Source organism: Tursiops truncatus, chromosome 8, assembly GCF_011762595.2.
Source record: "Tursiops truncatus isolate mTurTru1 chromosome 8, mTurTru1.mat.Y, whole genome shotgun sequence".
NCBI classification, from domain to species: domain Eukaryota; kingdom Metazoa; phylum Chordata; class Mammalia; order Artiodactyla; family Delphinidae; genus Tursiops; species Tursiops truncatus.
In genome coordinates, this window is record NC_047041.1 from 22,411,843 (window position 1) to 22,427,644 (window position 15,802).

Below are 15,802 nucleotides of genomic sequence, written 5' to 3' on the forward strand. Positions count from 1 at the left end.
ACCTGATTCAAATCTCAATAGAATTAGGGAATTGACTTACCGTTTTCATTGTTTCATGGAGATGTGCCAAGTCATGTCACTTGGTTTGTACATGTTGTTGCACTCAGATGGCTTTACATATGGTGTGTGTGTAAAAACATTTTCATCTTTTCTTTCTGGAACCACATCTATAGCCAAAATTTTAGTATTACGTGTATTATGAGTTTTTTTAAGGGATTATTTTAAAATGCATTCGTGTAGCGATGATTCTTTTCTCTTCAAATTTGTAATACCGCCTACTCCATCTTCATTCTCAGTTGATGGTCTTGCTTCCCACTTCACTGAAAAATTGAGGAAAATGTGAGACAAATAACACAAGCTCTCACCATCACATTTACCCACTTACATGCATCTATGCCCATAAACTCTGCCTTCCCCCCATGACTATTGGTGAAACCTGTGTTGGGAGCTCCTCCACTTGGGTACCAGAGCCATCCCCCTCTTGCCCACTCAAGGACATTTCCCAGAAATTATCCCTTCTTCTCCTTGGAGCATCATTTCTTATATTTTCACTATCAGCTTACAAAATCCCACAGATATCACAACGTTTCCCTGCCACACTAGAGCCTGTTCTTAGCTGAACAGCCAGAGTGATCCTGCTAAAACCTGAGTCACATCATGTTATTCCTCTGTTAAAAATCATCTGATGGCTTCCTGTCTCAGAGGAAAGGGAAAAATCTTTAAAATGGCCAACAAGACCCAACATAATTCCCTCTGCCCCCACCTCATTTCTCCTCCTTATTTACTCTGCTTCAGTCATATTAGGCTCCTTGCCGTTTCTTGAACAAGCCAAGAGTGTTCCCAACTTGGCGCCTTTACATTTGCTTTCATCTGCCTGGAATGCTGTTCCCTGGACATCCTGCTCCCTTACTTCCTACAGGACTTGCTCCAGTATCACTTTCTCAGTGAGTTCAACCTTGAGCACCTTATTTAAAACTGCATGCTCTATCCACACTCCCATCCCCTTTCCTGTTTCAGTATCTGCGCCCAAAGCCCCAGGATTTACTACTTTCCAATATATCAGTGTTTGTTAATTTCTGGGCATACACATATATATATGTATGTAAAGCTCTTGGAGGCAGGAATGTATATCCACTGCCCTATAGACGGCTTGGCACAGTCATTATTTGTCATTTGGATGAATGAAACGGTAACTCCATGAAAGAAGAACCTTGTTGGCTTGTCCATTGCTCTGCCCCCAGTGGCTAGAAAACTGTCCGGCTCACAATGATTTTTCAGTAACTATTTGTTGAATGAATGGGTAAATAAAACTAAAAACTGAGAAAAACTGTGCAGGACTGTCTCATGGCATTTAGCTCCCCATCACCCACACCTCTGAGCTGGCTATGCAAGTTCTTTGCTTTTACCTGCATTTAGCTTAGAAATGATCCTAGTTGAAACATGATCAATTGGTCTTCAGCCTCTGCTGATTCCTCAAATATTTCCAAGTAATGGGGTGAGCTTGGGAATGGGGGAGGGCAGTGGGGAAAGGTTGGGATTATAATTGCAAGGTCAGCAATTCTGCCTTGACTTTTATCTGTTGGGTTGAGTTTACTTACTCATTCAAGAAATACTCCTAAAATTTCATCTATGTGCTGGATACTAGAGATACAATTCATTCATTCATCCTTTCATTTAACAATGCTGAATGTTGCCCCCTGTTCCTGCAGCTCCAAGTTGTCTTTGTATAGTGATAAGTGTCCAGATTCAGGGAATGAAGCCTTACCCTCAGGGAATGGTGAGGAAACTAACTACAACCCCCTCATGGAGGGAGAAGGCAATGGGGAGGGGCTCATTCAACTCAAGATTGGGGTCTACTGGATACTTTGAACCCAAAGGAACAAGCAAAGCCTCAAACTGTCCTGGATTTTAAGCCTTCTTTTTTTTTAAATTGATTTTTATTGGAGTATAGTTGCTTTACAATGTTGTGTTAGTTTCTACTGCACAGCAAAATGAATCAGCTATACATATACATATATCCCCTCTTTTTTGGATTTCCCTTCCCATTTAGGTCACCACAGAGCATTAAGTAGAGTTCCCTGTACTATACAGTAGGTTCTCATTAGCTAGCTATTTTATACATAGTATCAATAGTGTATATGTGTCAATCCCAATCTCCCAATTCATCCCCCCACCCCTTTCCCCCTTGGTGTCCATACATTTGTTCTCTACGTCTGTGTCTCTATTTCTGCTTTGTAAATAAGATCATCTATACCATTTTTCTAGATTCCACATATATGTGTTAATACACAATATTTGTTTTTCTCTTTCTGACTTACTTCACTCTGTATGACACTCTCTAGGTCCATCCACATCTCTACAAATGATCCAATTTCGTTCCTTTTTATGGCTGAGTAATATTCCATTGTATATATGTATCACATCTTCTTTATCCATTCTTCTGTTGATGGACATTTAGGCTGATTCCATGTCCTGGCTATTGTAAATAGTGCTGCTATGAACATTGGGGTACATGTGTCTTTTTGAATTATGGTTTTCTCTGGGTATGGTTAGGACTAAGTGAGAACAATACTTGACTATCCTTTGGTGATGAAAGAATTAGAGCTCAGATTCATCTGGCAGCAGGCTTTTTTCCTTGTCCTTGGTTGCCAGTAGCTTATTTGACCTAGAAAAATTGAGATTATTTGATAGTATCCCACTACTTTAAGAATCTTTGTATTTAGCATTTATTTTGTTTCTGGTGGTGAGATTTATATTTATAGCCAGAAATAGATTATGAACAAGACTCTTCTCTTAAACATCCAGTAGCTAATCCCTCACAGAGCACTTTGTACATAGGTACCCAGGAGATATTTGTTCGATTCATTGTGTGTTTTGCATACCTAGGAGAAAGTCTGTCTTTTTCTTCCTGAAGACACTGTCACTATCTTTTTCAATTAAAATATTCCCTGTTTATTAGAAGCCTATATCAAAAAAACTGGCAAAAATCAATCACAGTGTAGGATATAGATTCTTTCCACTGTTGTAAATGAAGAAGGGCTGGAGATACAGATTATTCTTTTCAAAAGCCTGATTGTGAAAGGAAGACAAGAGGGTGGAAGCCAGAGAAGCACAACTGAGTTAGGGATGGACTTTTTAAATAGGATGGGAGTAACTGCACTGTGAGTGTATGGCTTGAGGGGGGTCAGCTGAGAGGAAGAGATTCAGAATACACAGAAGAGAAATGAAATAATTGCATAATGAGCAAAGAAATGAATTAATGTGTTGAGGGAGTGGAGGGTGTTAGGGCAGTGAGGGAGGAAGGAGGCTTGAAGAGAGTGGTGCAGGCTTAGAACAGCCTCTAAAGCCATAGATCGGGGGCTGACCACAGGCCCAGGACAGCATTGCTGAACTCCTAGCCAAGGCCCTCACAAGCTCAGGAGTGTGAGGATAATAGTGTCACTTCCCAGGGACTGGAATTGTAAAGGCCTGCCCCAACGCCTGGCACACAGAGGCACTGAGAGGCAGTAGAAATTGTTATCATTATTGAATCCATGGATCACTTTGGGAGAAAATATAGATTAAAAAAGTCTTTATTCCAATATCATTTCAGACTTTAAAAAGTTGCAAAATAGTACAAAAATTCCTGTTTACCTTTTATCCATATTTACCCAGATGTTCACATCATACCACACGTGTTTTATTATTTATTTTATAGTTCTCTCTATACGTGAGTGTATAATTTTTTTCTGATATGTTTTAGAATAAGTTGAGATATATTGACTCCTTTACATTTAAATACTTCAGTGTGTATTTCTTAAAAACAAGAATATGTTTTTATATAACCACAGAGTAATTTTTAAAATCAGGAAATTAACATCAATCTAATACTACTGTCTAACCTACAGACCTTATTCAAATTTACTTTGGTAAAAATTTTAAAAGTGATTATACCTGTCATCTTTCAATAGACTAGGAGAAATTCTTTTCTTAACTAAGATGATATATTCTCTGTAAATCAGTGCAAAGATCATAAAAAAGCATGGTTTAAAAAATAAATGAAGCTTTTAACAATTCTATATTCAATTAAGAAGAAAGGTGGATTGGTTTAAAATTGTTTGTAGTGGTTACAGGAAAAGGCTGAATCTATTCAAATAAGATTGCTAATGGGGTTTTCGGTAATGGCTTAAAAAAAAAGATGCCTGGGTCACTGTTTTTACAGTAACACGCCACTGAATTCAGGATTATTTTAGAAAATTACTAATGGAGGTGTAGAAATAGTGACTATCACATTTCTCAATACTTCTTGTAAAATGTGGTATTTTTATTTCCCGCACACAAAAATGTCAAGATGTGTTCAAAGAGGAACACGTTGTTCTGGAACCACTGTCACACTCAATAGGCAGCGTCCCAGGGTCTGGGAGGAGGCAAGAGGGCATGTCTCTCCAAAGCTGAAAAGGTTATAAAACTCCTGGACAAACAGCCAGAAGGACAACATGATGAATGGGCAGCCATTTTAAATGAGAAGTGACCGACGGTGGCCCTTCTCTCGGACAGCTTCTCATAAATTCTTAGAGTCCTGGCTAATGCTGCTCATTTAACTCAGTCCTGAGGGAGTGTATACATATTCTAGTTTTCTCTTTTCTTTTCTTATCCATTTATTTTAGTTACACAGGCAATACACCAAAAATTCTTACTCTATTAAACTGAATCTTATGAAGTTTATATTTCTGTAGGTTAAAATGGCCAAATAAGCAATTTCAAATAGTCCAATCTAATAAAAGAGGTATAACAAAAAAAGAGTCAAACAATAGAAAATACACAGAACCAAATGTTAGAAGCTGTCTCTCCTTACTTATCACACTTCCTTTCCCAGAAGTAACCTCTATAACTTTTGGAAGTATATCCTTCAGTCTTTTTCTGAATATTTACACCATATATATATATATATATATATATATATATATATATATATATATATATTTTTTTTTTTTTCCGGTACGCAGGCCTCTCACTGTTGTGGCCTCTCCCATTGCGGAGCACAGGCTCGGGACGTGCAGGCTCAGCGGCCATGTCTCACGGGCCTAGTCGCTCTGCGGCATGTGCGATCTTCCCGGACCGGGGCACGAACCCGTGTCCCCTGCATCGGCAGGCGGACTCTCAACCACTGCGCCACCAGGGAAGCCCTAGATATATATATTTAAAATGTGTAAGTGGGCTCATTCTATATGCATTGCTTTACAAATTGCACTATGCATGTGAGATTTTTGCATGTCAGAATATCGGGTCTGCCTCATTAGAGTAATAGTAATACATTCCACATGACTATTTCATGGTTTTTTTAACTACAGTATTTGCTTATTAATTTCCTTTTTAATATGTAGCTATATTTTTAAATGTTTTGGATAGTACTAAATGAAGATCCTAATGTGTATTTATTGTACACATGTACAAAATTTTTGTAAATTAAGTTCCTAGGAATGAAATAGCTGGACCAGAGGTATATGCATTTAAAATTTCATTAAGTACTGCCAAATCCCTTCCAAAAAGAGTTTACCAATTTATCTACTAGCAGTAACTATTTTTCCACATCCTCCTTGCTTATACTAGGTATTATAAATCTTTTAAATTCTTATTAGTCTGATGGGAGGAATATAATATTATCTTTTAAAATATATTATCTTAAAATGTATTTCCTTGATTACTAGAGAGGCTAGACAAATTTTGATAGGTTTTTATGGGACACTTAGATTTCTTCTGACAATTACCTTTATACAACCTTTGATTTGTATGTGGATTGAATATTAATTCTCTATTTGTTTTATGTTCTATTATTTTCTACTGGTATTGTGTTTTAACTTTATGGCAAACCTCATATTAAGAAGTTTTTAGTTTTATTTAATTAAATCCATCAATCTATCCCATTTCGAATTATGGAGTTTTATAATTTAAGAAAGCCTTTTCAATTTTAAGATTTCAAAATTGATTTTTTTGTTTTTCTAATTCTAATTTTTAAATTTGTTTTTCACCTTTAGCTTTCTATTACATTTGCCATTTTGTATTTATGTAAGTTAAAGTGAAGGTCCGGTTTGTTTTATTTTTTCCAAATAGATGTTTATTCTAATACTATTTTTTCAATGAGTACATCATTTCCTAACTGATTATGATGCCACTTTTATGGAATATACTGAAGTCCTATTTACATATGAGTCTATTTCTAGACTTTGTATTCTGTTTTATTTATCTATATATTTCTAAATCCATATCACATTAATCTTATTACTGTAGCTTCAAAATATTTTAAAGACTATCTGGAAGAGTGCTTTCTCCTTATAATTTTTGTTTTTAAATCTTGGCTATTAACTCATATTTTCTTTATCATATGAAACTTAGCATCAGCTAAGGGATTAATTGGGAAAGATGGATATTTTTACAATTTTGAGTTTTTCCGTCCAGAAACTTTACAAATTTTGTATTTAGTTTGGTCTTTAAAAAAAAAAAATCCTTACTTCTTATTATTGCTTTCTTTGTTGTTTTCTTTTACTCTTCTTGACAGGTTTACTCATAGCTGTTTTGTAGTTTTGATTCTGTTGTGAATGGAATAGTTTTTCATTGTGCTTTGAAAAGATTAAGGAAACAGAAATGAAATTGATTTTTGTATGTTGATCTTATGTCTGATCATCTCTAAAGTTCCTATTAGTTCTAATATGTTTTCAATTGACTCTTTTCAAATTTTTAGGTAGACAATCATTGGCAAATGGGAAATTTGTCTTCTTTTCCATTTTATTTACCTCTTATTTCTTTTTTTGTAGTATTATTTGACAAGCATTTCCAGGATAATGTTGAATAGCAGTGGTGTTAAGAATCCTTGTTTCACCTCTGACTTTAATGGGACTGTTTCTAATGTTTCCCTATTATTTATGATGTTTATTTCAGGAAGATACTCTATCAAGTAAAAGAAGTTTCTTTCCAGTTTTTTTTCTAGTTTTCTAATACATTTTTTTTTAGAAAGTCACATTAAAAAAATTGCTGTATGATGTACCCACACTAATCTTGAGATGCACAAATCTTAAGTGTTCAGTACATTTGACAATTGCATTTACCCATTTAACCATCACCCAAAATAAGATATAAGACTGTGACCTCAGAAGATTCCCTCATACCCCTTTCTAGTCAATTCCTCTCCTGATCAGGGGCAACTGCTTTCTGACTTTGGCACTGTTGATTAGCTTTGCCTGTTCTTGGACTTCATTTAAGTGGAAACACTCCACATGTATTCTGTTGTGTCTAAGTTATTTCACTCAATATAATATCTGTGAGATTTGCACATGTTGCTGCTTGTGAAGGTGGTGGTTCCTTTTTATTTCTGACTAATAGTCCATTGTATAAATATACCACAATTTTTTTATCCAGTCACCTGTAGATGGACATTTGAGAGGGTTACCACTATTTGGCTACTATAAATAGGGTTTCTGTAAGTATTCTTATAAAAGGTTGCTTTTGGTGTTTTTTCTTTCTTGGCTGTGGGCTTGTCATATATGGCCTTTATTATGTTGAGGTAACTTCCCTCTATGCCTACTTTCTGGAGGATTTTTATCCTAAATTTTTTATCATAAATGGGTGTTGAATTTTGTCAAAAGCTTTTTCTGCATCTATTGAGATGATCATATGATTTTTATTCTTTTGTTAATATGGTGTATCACATTGATTGATTTGCATATATTGAAGATTCCTTGCTTCTTGAGATAAACTCCACTTGATCATGGTGTATGATCCTTTTAATTGTGCTTTTGGATTCTGTTTGCTAGTATTTTGCTGAGGATTTTTCCAACTATGTTCATCAGTGATATTGGCCTGTGATTTTCGTTCTTTGTGACATCTTTGTCTGGTTTTGGTATCAGGGTGATGGTGGCCTCGTAAATGAGTTTGGGAGTGTTCCTCCCTCTGCTATATTTTGGAAGAGTTTGAGAAGGATAGCTCTTCTCTATACATTTGATAGATTTCGCCTGTGAAGCCATCTGGTCCTGGACTTTTGTTTGTTGGAAGATTTTCAATCACAGTCTCAATTTCAGTGCTTGTGATTGGTCTGTTTATATTTTCTATTTCTTCCTGGTTCAGTCTAGGAAGGTTGTGCTTTTCTAAGAATGTGTCCATTTCTTCCAGGTTGTCCATTTTATTGGCATATAGTTGCTTGTAGTAATCTCTCATGATCCTTTGTATTTCTGCAGTGTCCATTGTTAATTCTCCTTTTTCATTTCTAAATCTATTGATTGGAGTCTTCTCTCTTTTTTTCCTGATGAATCTGGCTAATGGTTTATCAATTTTGTTTATCTTCTCAAAGAACGAGCTTTTAGTTTTATTGATCTTTACTATTGTTTTCTTCCTTTCTTTTTCATTTATTTCTGATCCGATCTTCATGATTTCTTTCCTTCTGCTAACTTTTGGGTTTTTTGTTCTTCTTTCTCTAATTGCTTTAGGTGTATTAAGTAGTGTATTGTTTAGCCTCCATGTGTTTGCATTTTTTACAGATTTTTTCCTGTCATTAATATCTAGTCTCATAGTGTTGTCAGAAAAAATACTTGATACAATTTCAATTTTCTTAAATTCACCAAGGCTTAATTTCTGACCCAAGATATCATCTATCCTGGAGAATATTCCATGAGCACTTGAGAAGAAAATGTATTCTGTTGTTTTTGGATGGAATGTCCTATAAATGTCAATTAAGTCCATCTTGTTTAATGTGTCATTTAAAGCTTGTGTTTCCTTATTTATTTTCATTTTGGATGATCTGTCCATTGGTGAAAGTGGGGTGTTAAAATCCCCTACTATGATTGTGTTACTGTCGATTTCCCCTTTTATGGCTGTTAGTATTTGCCTTATGTATTGAGGTGCTCCTATGTTAGGTGCATAAATATTTACAATTTTTATATCTTCTTCTTGGATTGATCACTTCATCATTATGTAGTGTCCTTCTTTGTCTGTTGTAATAGTCTTAATTTTAAAGTCTATTTTGTCTGATATGAGAATTGCTACTCCAGTTTTCTTTTGATTTCCATTTGTATGGAATATCTTTTTCCATCCCCTCACTTTCAGTCTGCATGTGTCCCTAGGTCTGAAGTGGGTCTCTTGTAGACAGCATATATACAGGTCTTGCTTTTGTATCCATTCAGCCAGTCTATGTCTTTTGGTTGGAGCATTTAATCCATTTACATTTAAGGTAGTTATTGATATGTATGTTCCTATTACCATTTTCTTTATTGTTTGGGGTTTGTTATTGTAGATCTTTTCATTCTCTTGTGTTTCCTGCCTAGAGAAGTTCCTTTAGAATTTGTTGTAAAGCTGGTTTGGTGGTGCTGAATTGTCTTAGCTTTTGCTTGTCTGTAAAGGTTTTAATTTCTCTGTTGAATCTGAATGAGATCCTTGCTGGGTAGAGTAATCTTCGTTGTAGGCTTTTCCTTTTCATCACTTAAATATGTCCTGTCATTCCCTCTGGATTGCAGAGTTTCTGCTGAAAGATAAGCTGTTAACCTTATGGGGATTCCCTTGTATGTTATTTGTTGTTTTTCCCTTGCTGCTTTAAAAATGTTTTCTTTGTATGTAATTTTTGATAGTTTTATTAATATGTGTCTTGACGTGTTTCTCCTTGGATTTATCCTGTATGGTACTCTGTGTGCTTCCTGGACTCGATTAACTATTTTCTTTCCCATATTAGGGAAGTTTTCAACTATAATCTCTTCAAATATTTTCTCAGTCCCTTTCTTTTTGTCTTCTTCTTCTGGGACCCCTATAATTCACATGTTGTTGTGTTTAATGTTGTCCCAGTGGTCTCTGAGACTGTCCTCAATTTGTTTCATTCTTGTTTCTTATTCTACTCTGCAGTAGTTATTTCCATTATTTTACCTTCCAGGTCACTTATCCATTGTTCTTCCTCAGTTTTTCTGCTATTAATTCCTCCTGGAGAATTTTTAATTCTTTTATTTTGTTTTTCATCTTTGTTTGTTTGCTCTTTAGTTCTTTTACATCTTTGTTAAATGTTTCTTGTATTTTCTCCATTCTATTTACAAGATTTGGGATCATCTTTACTATCATTCTGAATTCTTTTTCAGGTAGACTGCCTATTTCCTCTTCATTTGTTTTGTCTGGTGGGTTTTTACCTTGATCCTTCATCTGCTATGTGTTTCTTTGTCTTCTCATTTTGCTTAACTTACTGTGTTTGGGTTCTCCTTTTTGCAGGCTGCAGGTTCATAGTTCCCATTGTTTTTGGTGTCTTCCCCCAGTGGCGAAGGTTTGTTCAGTGGGTTATGTAGGTTTCCTGGTGGAGGGGACTAGTGTCTGTGTTCTCGTGGATAAGTCTGGATCTTGTCTTTCTGATGGGAAGGCCCACATCTGGTGGTGTGTTTTGGGGTATCTGTGACCTTATTATGATTTTAGGCAGCCTCTCTGCTAGGTGGGGTTGTGTTCCTGTCTTGCCAGTTGTTTGACATAGGGTGTCTAGCACTGTAGCTTTCTGGTCGTTGAATGGATATTGGTCTTAGTGTTGAGATGGAGGTCTCTGGGAGAGCTTTCGCTATTTGATATTACATGGAGCCATAAGGTCTCTGGTGGACAATGTGCTGAACTTGGCTCTCCCACCTCAGAAGCACAGGCCTGATGCCTGGCCGGAGTACCAATACCCTGTCATCCACATGACTCAGAATAAAAGGGTGAAAGAAAGAAAAAAAGAAAGAAAAAATAAAATAAAGTTTATTAAAATAAAAAATAATTATTAAAAATAAAAAAATTAAAAAGTAATTAAAACAAAGAAAGAAGGAAAGGAGCAAGAGAGCAACCAAAGCAATAACCAAATCCACCAATGATAACAAGCACTAAAAACTATACTAAAAAACAAAACAAAACAAAAAATGGACAGAACCTTAGGACAAATGATAAAAGCAAAGCTATACAGAAAAAATCACACACAGAAGCATACACATACAAACTCCCAAAACAGAAAAAGGAAAAAAAAATATATATCGTGGCTCCCAAAGTCCACCTCCTCAATTTTGGATGATTCGTTGTCTATTCAGGTATTCCAGAGATGCAGGGTACATCAGCTTGAATGTGGAGATTTAATCCGCTGCTCCTGAGGCCGCTGGGAGAGGTTTCCCTTTCTCTTCTTTGTTCTCACAGCTCCTGGGATTCAGCTTTGGATTTGGCTGCTCCTTTGCGTGTAGGTTGCCTGAGGGCGTCTGTTCTTCACTCAGACAGGATGGGGTTAAAGTTGCAGCTGATTAAGGGGCTCTGGCTCACTCAGGCTGAGGGGAAGGAGAGGTAAGGAATGCGGGGCAAGCCTGTGGTGGCAGAGCCCGGCGTGACGTTGCAGCAGCCTGAGGTGCACTGTGTGTTTCCCGGGGCAGTTGTCCCTGGATCACGGGACCTTGGCAGTGGCGGACTGCACAAGCTCCCGGGAGTGGTAGTGTGGATAGTGACATGTGCTTGCACACAGGCTTCTTGGTAGCTGCAGCAGCAGCCTTAGCATCTCATGCCCATCTCTGGGGTCCGCGCTGATAGCAACGGCTCATGCCAGTCTCTGGAGCTCCTTTAAGCATCGCTCTTAATCCCCTCTCGTTGCGCACCGCGAAACAAAGAGGCAAGAAAAAGTCTCTTGCCTCTTCGGCAGCTCCAGACCTTCTTCTGGACTCCCTCCTGGCTAGGCGTGGCGCACTAGCCCCCTTCAGGCTGTGTTCACATAGCCAACCCCAGTCCTCTCCCTGGGATCTGACCTCCGAAGCTCAAGCCTCAGCTCACAGCCCCCGACTGCCCCGGCAGGTGAGCAGACAAACCTCTCGGGCTGGTGAGTGCTGGTCGGCACTGATCCTCTGTGCGACCATCTCTCCACTTTGCCCTCCGCAGCCCTGTTGCTGCGCTCTCCTCTGTGGCTCTGAAGCTTCCCCCCTCCATCACCCGCAGTCTCTGCCCGGGAAGGGGCTTCCTAGTGTGTGGAATTCTTTCCTCCTTCACAGCTCCCTCCCACTAGTGCAGGTCCCGTCCCTATTCTTTTGTCTCTGTTTTTTCTTTTGCCCTACCCAGGTACGTGGGGGAGTTTCTTACCTTTCTGGAGGTCTGAGTTCTTCTGCCAGTGTTTAGTAGGTGTTCTGTAGGAGTTGTTCCACATGTAGAAATATTTCTGATGTATTTGTGGCAAGGAAGGTGATCTCCTCTTCTTACTCTTCAGCCATCTTGATGTCGTTCCCCCCCCCCCACCCCCCGCTCCCCGTATTGATGACTTTGGAAGAGTAGAAATTTAAAATTTTGATGAAACCTAATTTATTTATATATTTTTAATGCTTTTGCTGTCCTTTTCAAGAAATAGTGGTTTACTCCTAAGGTCCCAAAGATATTTTTCTATGTTTTCTTCAAGAAAGTTTGTATTATTTTTTGCATACAGAGTGAGATGAGATCAAGATTCATTTTTTCCCATAAAAATATCCTATTGTTCCAGAAGCATTTGTTAAAAAGTCTTTTTTAACCCACTGAATTGGCTTTGTGCCTTGGTCAATTATCAACTGAGCACATATATAAGGATCTATTTCTGAACTTTGTATTGTTTTCTATTGATTTATTTTTCTATTCTTATACTCATACCACACTGTCTTGATTATTGTAGCTTTACAGTAAATTTTAAAATAGGAATTAAGTTTTCAATTCAGCTATTGAAGCTCCTATGCATTTCCATATAAATTTTAAAATGACCTTGTCAGTTTCTATTAAAATCTGGTGGACATTTTAATAGAGATGGTATTGGATCTATGAAGTAGTTTTAAAACAGTGAACATCTTAATAATATTGTCTTTGAATCCATAAACTTTTATTTAGAACTCCATTAATTTTCTTTAGCAATGTTTTGTAGTTTTCAGTTAGAAATCTTATTCACTGTTAGATGTATTTCTAGGGTCTTTACATTTTTTGATGCTGTTTAAATGTTATGTTTAAAAAGTTTTATTTTCCAATTGTTTGATGGTGGCATCTATGGCAACAATTTGACTTTTTACATGGTCTAATCCTGCTAATTTCACTTATTAATTCTAGTGGATTTTGTTTTTGTAGATTCAATGGGGTTTTCTATGTACACAATCACACTGTTGGTAAATAACAGCTTCTGTCTTTCCAATACTGATGACTTTTATCCTTTCTCTTTATCCTTTCTCTCCTTGTATTTTTAATAACTTTGTTTTATATATTTTAATTTATGTTGTGAGATTAATAAAAATGCATGACCAGTGTGCCTTTCATTGTGTCTTCAAATTGGAGTATACCTTTTAAAAGTTGTGATTAAATACACACAACAAAATTTACCATGTTACACATTTTGACATGTATAGTTGCATGGCATTAAGTATGTTCACATTGTTGTGCAACCATCACCACCATCCATCTCCAGAACTCTTCCATCATCCCAAACATAATCTCTGCACCCATTAAACACAAATTCTTCATTCTACCCCTTACCCAGCCCTTGGCAACCACCATGCTACTTTTCATCTCTATGAATTTGACTACTCTAGGTACTTTAGGTACCTTATATAAGTATTTGTCTTTTTGTGATCAGCTTATTGTGTTTAGCATAATATCCTTAAGGTTCATCCATGGTTTAGCATGTGTCAGAATTTCATCCTTTTTAAGGCTAAGTAAAATTCCATTGAATGTATATGCCATATTTTGTTTATTCATTCATTTGTCTCTGGACACTTGGGGTGTTCACACCTTTTAGTTATTGTAAATAATGCTGCTATGCACATGGTGTACAAATATTTCTTAAAATTCCTGTTTTCAATTTTTTTGGTTATATACTCAGAAGTGGAATTGCTGGATCATATGATAATTCTGAGGATTTTCTGACGAGCTACCATACTGTTTTTCCACAGCAGCTATGCCATTTTTCATTCCCATCAGAAATGCAGTGTTCTAATTTCTCCACATCCTTGCCAATACTTGTTATTTTCTGCTTTTTGTTTTGTTTTTAATAATAGCCATCCTAGTGGGTATGAAGTGGTATTTCATTGTGGCTTTGATTTACAGTTCCCTGAAGACTAGGACTGCCAAACAACTTTTCATGTGGTTATTGTTATTTATATAACTTTTGGAGAAATATCTATTCAAGTCCTTTGCCCATTTAAAAATCAGGTTTGCTTCTGTTGTTGTTGAGTTGTAGAAGTTCTTTATATATTTTGGATATTAATCCTTTATCAGATATGATTTGCAAATATTTTTCTGCCATTCCAGAGTGGGAATTGCCTTCTCACTCTGTTGATAGTGTCCTTTGGTGCACAAAATATTTTAATTTTGATAAAGTATTTTTTTCTTTTGTTGCCAATGCTTTTGGTGTCATATTCATAAAATAATTGCGAAATCAAATGTAATGAAGCTTTTTGCCTATGTTTTGTTATAAGAGTTTTAAAATTTGGATGATTCTTTGTATCAGTATGAAATGTCTCATTATGCTGGGTCAGTGCATTTTACCTTGGATTCTACTTTGTCTGCTTCCATACAAATGCCAAAAGAATGAGTAGGCAAATTATGGTATGGAAATTGCGGCAGTGACACAGGAGCAGGAGGCAGGCAGAGAGGTTCTGGGTGAGCTGGCCAGAGTGGAGAGGCTGAGGAAGTAAAGGAACAGAGGACAGGCTGAAGTCAGGAAAAATTATCAAGATTTCTTTTCTTCTTTTTTTTAAAAAAAATTATTTTACATTGGAGTATAGTTGATTAACAATGTTGTGTGAGTTTCAGGTGGACAGCAAAGTGATTCAGTTATACATATGCATGTATCTATTCTTTTTCAAATTCTTTTCCCATTTAGGTTGTTACACAATATTGAGTAGAGTTCCCTGTGCTACACAGTAGGTCTTTGTTGATTATCTATTTTAAATATAGTAGTGTGTAAATGTTAAACCAAAACTCCCTATTTATCCCTCTCCTTCACCTTTCTGCTTTGGTAACCATAAGTTTTTTCCTAAGTCTGTGAGTCTGTTTCTGTTTTGTAAATAAGTTCATTTGCATCATTTTCTTAGATTCCTCATATAAGCAATATTATATAATATTTGCCTTTTTCTGTCTGACTTAGTATGATAATCTCCAGGTCCATCCATGTTGCTGCAAATGGCATTATTTCATTCTTTTTAACAGATGAGTATATTCCATGGTATATATGTACCACATCTTTTTTTATCCATTCATCTGTTGATGGACATTTACGTTGCTTTCATGTCTTGGCCATTGTAAACAGCGCTGCAATGAACATTGGGGTGCATGTAGCCTTTTGAACAATGGTTTTCTATGGATATATGCTGAGGAGTGGGATTGCTGGATCATATGGTAGCTCTATTTTTAGTTTTTTAAGGAATCTCCATGCTGTTCTCCATACTGGCTGTACCAATTTCCATCCCTTTTCTTCACATCTTTTCCAGCATTTATTGTTTGTAGACTTTTTGATGATGGCCATTCTGACTGGTGTGAGGTGATATATCTTTGTGGTTTTGATTTGTTTTTCTCTAACAGTTAACAATGTTGAACATCTTTTCATATGCTTCATGGCCATCTGTATGTCTTCGTTGGAGAAATGTCTGTTTAGGTCTTCTTCCCATTTTTTTGATTGGGTTGTTTGTTTTTTTTGATATTGAGCTGCATGAGCTGTTTGTAAATTTTGGAGATTAATCCCTTGTCAGTTGCATCATTTGCAAATATTTTCTCCCACTCTGTGGGTTGTCTTTTTGTTTTGTTTATGGTTTCCTTTGCTGTGCAAAAGCTTTTGAGTTTAATTAGGTCCCATTTATTTATTTTTGTTTTT